Source organism: Pelodiscus sinensis, unplaced genomic scaffold (genome assembly GCF_049634645.1).
Source record: "Pelodiscus sinensis isolate JC-2024 unplaced genomic scaffold, ASM4963464v1 ctg37, whole genome shotgun sequence".
Taxonomy (NCBI): Eukaryota; Metazoa; Chordata; order Testudines; family Trionychidae; genus Pelodiscus; species Pelodiscus sinensis.
In genome coordinates this window covers 2937349-2944933 of record NW_027465869.1, presented here as the reverse complement: position 1 = coordinate 2944933, position 7585 = coordinate 2937349, and positions in this window count along the sequence as shown.

Here is a 7585-nt window from a genome sequence, read left to right as displayed (position 1 = left end):
CCCTGTTCCTTGTTCCAGGCCCTTGCTAGAGTCCCCTCCCGTAGCTGCAGCTATGGCCGGCAGTTTTAAAAGCGGACTTACGCTGGCCCTGCAACCCAAGCGACTCTGTCAGTGGGTGCTTATCACTCCATCACCTCGAGCTGTTTAAGCAGCTTGTTTAACCAAGGAGGGAGGGAAAGGGAAACCTTTGGCCATTTGAGGGTTGCGTGCCAATGGAGGGAAAGGGGATGGATAAAAAGGGGCTGAGCACACGGTACTGCCTCTTTTTAAACCCAGGCCCAAAGATGTCCTGGAATTCTGGGCCACTGGCCTGAAGGAGATGGACAAACTGCCTGGCAGCTGGACTTTTGGAGTCTTGTTATTCCTGGGCTCCTGGTAGCGATGGCTCCCATTCCAGGGGATTCCTGCCAGGTAGTTTACCTCAGACAGCAGCTTTTATTCCCCCGTGTCACTTCTCCAAGTATCTGAGACTTTGGTCATGGGGATCAAGCATTTAACATGATTCCAAGAGGAACCGGATGGTTCATCTAGCGAGCCAGGCTCACCGATATTTGAGTAGTTAATAAAAATCCCTAGTTGCTGTGTGTAGGTCTAAAAAGGGAAGCTTAGTATCATTAGTCTTATTTTACAGACAGGGAATAACCTCTCCAACCTGTGGGAGAGGCAGGAATAGAACCCAGGTTTCCTGATACCACAGTCAGGGCTTTGTTACCAGGCTACCTCCTGTACTAGAAAGGATGGGCCTGAAGCATGGGCCTGGTGTAAGGCCTGAGGCCTGAACCAAAGTAAGCAAGAGTTAGCTGAAGAGAAACAGGCAGGTCGTGTCAAAAGCAGACGGTTGCCTGAAAGTCTTGGGACTTAACCCTAACTGTCTTGCCTGGAAAGGTTGAAACCATAGACAAAAGGTCCTAGAAAGTCTCCAGGAATGCTAGAGAAGCAGGAAGCGAGTTGACAGGAGGCCAGGAAAGAAAATGGAAACAGAATTTGGGGTTTTGAATTGGAAGCAGTGATGTGCCTGTTGTTGTGTGATCATGCCTGGAAGATGTGAATTAAGCCAGGAACCTGGGCAAGCAGAATCCAGCGACTTTCTTGGCTAGGGAAAGACTAAATCTTGGAACAAGAGAGATGTGAGTAGAACAGGGAATTTTTAGTCAGACGCTACTAGGTTATTTTCTTTATTTTTTTAGTTTGTTGGACTTCTTTTTGCTAAGCACATGTAACTATCCCCCTTTACCCTAGAACTCTTCAAACTGAATCCCAGGGAAGCGATTTTCTGTGTTTTAATCTTTCTTTTTTCAGTTTCTTTGTAACACCTAGCAACCAAGTAGATACGCTGGAGGGCAGTAGATATGCTGGAGGGCAGGGATAGGGTCCAGAGTGACCTAGACAGATTAGAGGATTGGGCCAAAAGAAATCTGATGAGGTTCAACAAGGACAAGTGCAGAGTCCTGCACTTGGGATGGAAGAATCCCGAGCATAGTTACAGGCTGGGGACCGACTGGCTAAGTAGCAGTTCAGCAGAAAAGGACCTGGGGGTTACAGTGGATGAGAAGCTGGATATGAGTCAACAGTGTGACCTTGTAGCCAAGAAACCTAATGGCATATTAGGGTGCATTAGGAGGAGCATTGCCAGCAGATCCAGAGAAGTGATTATTCCCCTTCATTCGGCTCTGGTGAGGCCACATCTGGCGTATTGTGTCCAGTTCTGGGGCCCCCACTATAGAAAGGATGTGGACGCATTGGAGAGGGTCCAGCGGAGGGCGACAAAAATTATTAGGGGGCTGGAGCGCATGACCTATGAGGAGAGACTGAGGGATTTGGGTTTGTTTAGTCTGCAGAAGAGAAGAGCGAGGGGGGATTTGATAGCAGCCTTCAACTTCCTGAAGGGAGGTTCCAAAGAGGATGGAGAGAGGCTGTTCACAGTAGTGACGGATGGCAGAACAAGGAGAAATGGTCTCAAGTTACAATGGGGAAGGTCTAGGTTGGATATTAGGAAAAACTATTTCACTAGGAGGGTAGGGAAACACTGAGATGGGTTCCCTAGGGAGGTGGTGGAATCTGCATCCCTAGAGGTTTTTAAGTCTTGGCTTGACAAAGCCCTGGATGGGTTGATTTAGTTGGGATAGGTCCTGCCTTGGGCAGGGGCTGGACTTGATGACTCCTGAGGTCTCTTCCAGCTCTATGGTTCTATGATTCTAAGTAATGTTTCACCAAGTGTATTTGTTTTGTTACTAGACGTCACATTTTTAAAACCATGATCTGATTCCTGCATCCTAGAGGGCGGAAGGTTCTGTATGCACGTGCCTAAGACAGCAAGCCATACTTCTAGGAGAAATTACAGGTTTTCAAGCTCTCTCTGGAGGGAGTGTCAAGGACAAGGAAGGTACCCCACAGGAGGGAATTCTGAAATGCGCCTGTCTGGTTCTCAAAGGGGTTTGTGCATTTGGATGATGGCAGCAACACCAACACAAGCCTCCAGTGGCAGGGTATTTTAAAGTCTCTTGTGGGCCCCCACCTTCTGCACTTGGAGTGCCAGAGTGGGAAACAGCCTTGACATGACCCCTCTCCAATTTATCAACATCCATCTGGAATTCTGGTCACCAGAGCTGGGCACAGAACTCCAGCAGCAGAAGTTCAAGTGCCGAATAAAGAGGCTAAGTCGGTTCCCCACTCTGGCACTTGGAGTGCAGAAGGTGTGGGCCCAAAAGAGACCTTAAAATACCGTGTCTCTATGGGCTTCTGCTTCAAAACTCCCCAAGGTCACAGATTCCCTGAGCTTAGGAGGGTTGCTGCCTCTACCCAAGTGGAAAAAAACTTTTTCTTCTTGAACGCAGGAAGAAGTCACTTGGGAACGTATTCCAGAAGGGTACCCCAAACTCTTTTACACAAGAGCCAAAAGAAATCTGATGAGGTTCAACAAGGACAAGTGCGGAGTCCTGCACTTGGGACAGAAGAATCCCAAGCATTGTTACAGGCCTGGGACCAACCAGCTAAGTAGTAGTTCTGCAGAAAAGGACCTGGGGGTTACAGTGGATGAGAAGCTGGAGATGAGTCAACAGTGTGCCCTTGTAGCCAAGAAGGCTAATGGCATATTAGGTTGCATTAGGAGGAGCATTGCCAGCAGATCCAGAGATGTCATTATTCCCTTTTATTTAGCACTTGGAAAGAAAAAAAGAAAAATGAAAACAAACTGTAATTTCTGATAGCTGTCCTCTTAGTCTTAGGCAGGTATACACAGACCTCCTATTACTTTCCAGGATACAAAATCAGATCATAGCCTTAAAATAGGTGATTATATTAAGAAAACAAAAAGGTATTCATTTGTAAAGCTGACTTGGCTGCTAGGAGTTATAGCGCAACTGAGAAAAGAACAGATTAAAACACAGACAATTGCATCCCTGGGATTCAGTTTAAAGTTATAGTGGGGAGAGGAGGGGATATGGATTTAGCACAGAGGAGTTTAACCAAACAACAAAACAAAAAAATAACCTGATCGCATCTAAATAAACATTCTCTATCTACTCAAGGATCCACACTTCCAAGGTCCAGTCCAATTCTAGGCCCAGGTATTCTTTTTTTTAGGCATGATGTCCCTGCCCAGTTCAATTCATCCCCCCCCTCATCCCCTTCCACAGCTCCAGGATTAAACTCACAAAGAAAAACAGCAGACAGATTCCCTTTTAATGCAGATCTGAACTCTTTCTTCTCACTGGTGCTCCTGGCTCCCTGCCAACACTTTCTAGCTAGCTAGGTTTAACCCTTTAGTCACTGAATACTGGGATGTTCAGAAAAGAACAGTGGGCCTCCCATCCATCACAGAAGCGAGACAACCTCTTTACTCCTGCTCAAGCGTTTCCTGTTTATACATCCCAGAATTACAATAGCTTTTTAAGCCCCAACGCCACAATGTGAGCTCATGTTCTGCTGATTACCCACCATGACCTCTACATCTCTTTTCCCCGCCCTGCAAGTCTGGCCCACAGAACCATGGGAAGTGGCATAGGCTAGCCTGGGCCAGGGCAAAGGAACACGTGGGCCTTTCTCTTCTCCATCTCTCCCTCTGCATTGCACAGCAGGGCGCAGGAGTGCCAGGGGGCTCTGTGGACGCTGTTTGGCTTAATGCCAGCGAAAGCAGGGTCTACAGGAGTACTTACGGGCTCCTAGTGTTAAGAGCTGTGATGTGGTTGCCTCAGCAGCGTGGCTCAGTGCTTCTGTTCTTGGAGCTCTGGTGTTATCAGTGGTCAGTGCAGGTAACGCAGCCTGCTCCTGCTGCAGATCTCGCTGTTATGCACAAAGACCGACCACAGGCACCGTCTGGTGACAGAGGCACTTGGCCAGGTTTATAGCTGTGTAGTCACAGATCTAGTGCCCTGGATTTGCGGTTACGCGTGCACCAACTCAAGTGCTCCAGGATGAGGAGCAATTCAGTCAGTAAGTCTCTGTTGTCCCTTCGGCCATGCAAAGGGGGTAAGGCCAGGCACCCCAATATTTATAGCCTAAAATAAACTTGTCTGGTTTCGGACATTTGTTTGCTCCCTCCCCTTGTACCTAGTACCTTGAACCGAAAAATATTAGCGGAGACACTGTTGAGCATCCACTGCGGATGCGCTCGGTGAGGCTAATCTTCGTGTTTTACCTCATCCCCGTTGCAGGGTTCCAGACCAAGGAGGATATCTACTGCCTCGCTTTAGCAAAGGCCCTGTACACTGTGCCCACGCCAGTGACTGCTGGGTTTTATGCACCATGGGGACATTGCAAAAACCTGCTCTTACACAAAATCAAGGGTGAGTACTGCCCCGGGGAACGTAAGACGGGGAAGGAACCTTGTGGGGATGGGGATTAGTGGATGACAACCATCTCCAAAGAGCCAGAGCCACCCGTACTCATTTGCCGATTATGCAATCGCATAGGGGACCTGAAAATTTGGAGCAGCACTGGGTTTTCATGTCCACTCCACCCACCTGCCTCTTCCTATCCATGGTCTGTGGCTCTGCTTCCTCCAGCAGCAGAAGTTCTAGAAGATCTAGTTAATTTACAAGTGACAAAGTCTGCTCGAGCTACTGGCAGAACATCGACGACATAGTAATGAAGCCATTTAACAGGCATTTGCCAACCTCTGCTAAATGTTTGCTGAATTTACTGTGAGAGTCGACAGGACCTTAGTTTAAAATGTGTTTGTTTATTAGTGTGTGGATGAGGGTTATAAAATCACATCGCTAAAAATTCAACATCCATCTGGGCTGCTGTTGGGCAGATGGGCACCAGTTTAATAGAACGGTGTAGGATCCCATCAATCCTAAGGATGGCTTTGCCAAGAGCTACCCATTCTTGATTGCTTCCCAGAAGGGCGGGATTGTGAAGCTGGAAGACCCTTCAGGAGGAGAGATTTAAGGCACTGCCAGGTACCTAACATATCTTCCTCTTTTATCTCAGAGAACATGGAAAACGAATCGAAGAAGAAAGACCAGGAGGAATTTCAGCGGACGCAGAAGATGCAGCGTGACAACACTGGCCGGGATCTACTCAAGCTCCTGTTACTCATGATCTTCTACCGGCCGGTCCTGACGGAGCAGCAGAAGTGGAGAAGGAACGTGAAACACGTCTTCATCCATTTCAGCGCCTGGGAGTACGCGGGCTGCGACCAGCTCTGGGCAGGCCTCATTACCACACTGTGCGACGGCATCGAAAGCCACTTTCGTCTCCTACCCATGAGCATTTACAGGACCATAGACAGGAAATGTAGCATCATCGAAAGACCAGGGTATCAGGAATGGGTTAGCAAGAAGTTCCTCTTCCTCCCACTGTGGGTGGCTGTGATCCTTTTGATCATGGTAGCTATTGGGGTGGGTGGTCTCCTCCTAGTGTTTGGGATCCCCATCGGGGATGCCTCGGGAGACGCCATAGCTGTCGTGGAAGGCATTGGGGTGACGGCTGTCAGCGTCTCTGCAGCAGCTGCCATACGGCTCACTATCACAGTGGTACGAAACATTATCGTCACCCAGAAGAGCCAGCTGGAGAGACAGATGAACCAGACGGCTCTCAGCGCACAGCTGGGCTTCATGAGCTGCGTGAAAAGCGAAGTCAGGACAATCACTGGGGGTACGTCTACACTACAGCGCTAGTTCGAACTAACTTAGTTCGAATTAGTTAATTCGAACTAAGCTAGTTCGAACTAGCGCATCTAGAACTAAAAACTAGTTCGAACTAGCGTTTTGCTAGTTCGAACTAGCGCGTCCACACTGATTGGACGCAGGGGGGATTTAAGGGCAGCTGAAACCGGTTCTGGCAGGGCATCAGGTCAGCAGTTGCTTTGTGTGGCTGCTTTCTGAGGCTATCTGAGGCTCGTGCTTAAAGGGACCCCCCTGGACAGCCGGTTCTCAGCTTTTCCTGCTTGCTTGCCAACCTCGCCGAGGGACAGCAAAGCGTCGGTCTCTGTGCCCGTCTGTGTCGGTGCTTCCCTTCGGGGGGGACCGCCGCAGGTGGCAACATGGAGCCACGGCTCGCCCTGCACCTTCTGGTGCACTTTCTGGACTTGCTGCTGCAAGCCTGCCAGCAATGGCTCGAGGCTGCCTGGCACCACCTGGGGAACGTCAGCCCCCTGCCTCTCCGCCTGGCCGCCCTGGGGGCCGTGGAGGAGCCGCGGCGGCGCCCCGGCACCGGCGTGCCCTGCCGCATCTGGCGTCTGGACACCAGCAGCGACTGGTGGGACCGCATCGTCCTGGAGCGCTGGGACGACCGACAGTGGACCCAGAACTTTAGGATGAGGAGGGACACCTTCCTGGAGCTCTGCGAGTGGCTCGCCCCTGCCCTGCAAAGAAGGGACACTCGCATGAGGCCCGCCATCCCCCTCCAGAAGCGGGTGGCCATTGCCCTATGGAAGCTCTCCACACCGGACAGCTACCGATCCGTCGGGAACCAGTTCGGTGTGGGGAGATCCACTGTCGGAGCAGTGCTCATGCAGGTACGGCGCTCGTCGGCCGCCGAGCCGGGGGGGAGGGGGGCTGCGAGGAGGGGATGGGCCGCCCCAGGGACAAAGGGGGGGGGGCGGGAGGAGGCGAAAGCGCCCCGCACCGGAGGGGTCGGGCTGTCCCGGCCGTACTACACGCCGCCAGGGGGGTTGCTTCCGGGAGTGGGGCCCGGGGCACTGCCAGGGCACGCACGCTCCCAGCCACCCGGGCGCCCCACTGATTGACGCTTTGCTGTGTCTCTCTCCGCAGGTGGTCAAGGCCATCAACCGGGTGCTGCTCCGCAGGGTGGTCCGCCTCGCCGACCCGGATGCCGTCATCCGGGGATTCGGCGCCCTCGGCTTCCCCAACTGCGGGGGGGCCATCGACGGGACGCATATCCCCATCCGTGCCCCGGAACACCAGGCGTCCCGGTACGTGAACCGCAAGGGGTACTTCTCCGTCATCCTGCAGGCCGTGTGTGACCACCGGGGACAGTTCACGGACATAAATGTGGGCTGGTCCGGCAAAGCACACGACGCACGGGTGTACCGGAACTCCTCCGTGTGCCAGCGGCTGCAGGACGGGACCTTCTTCCCCGACCGCCACATCAGGGTCGGGGACGTGGACATGCCCGTCTG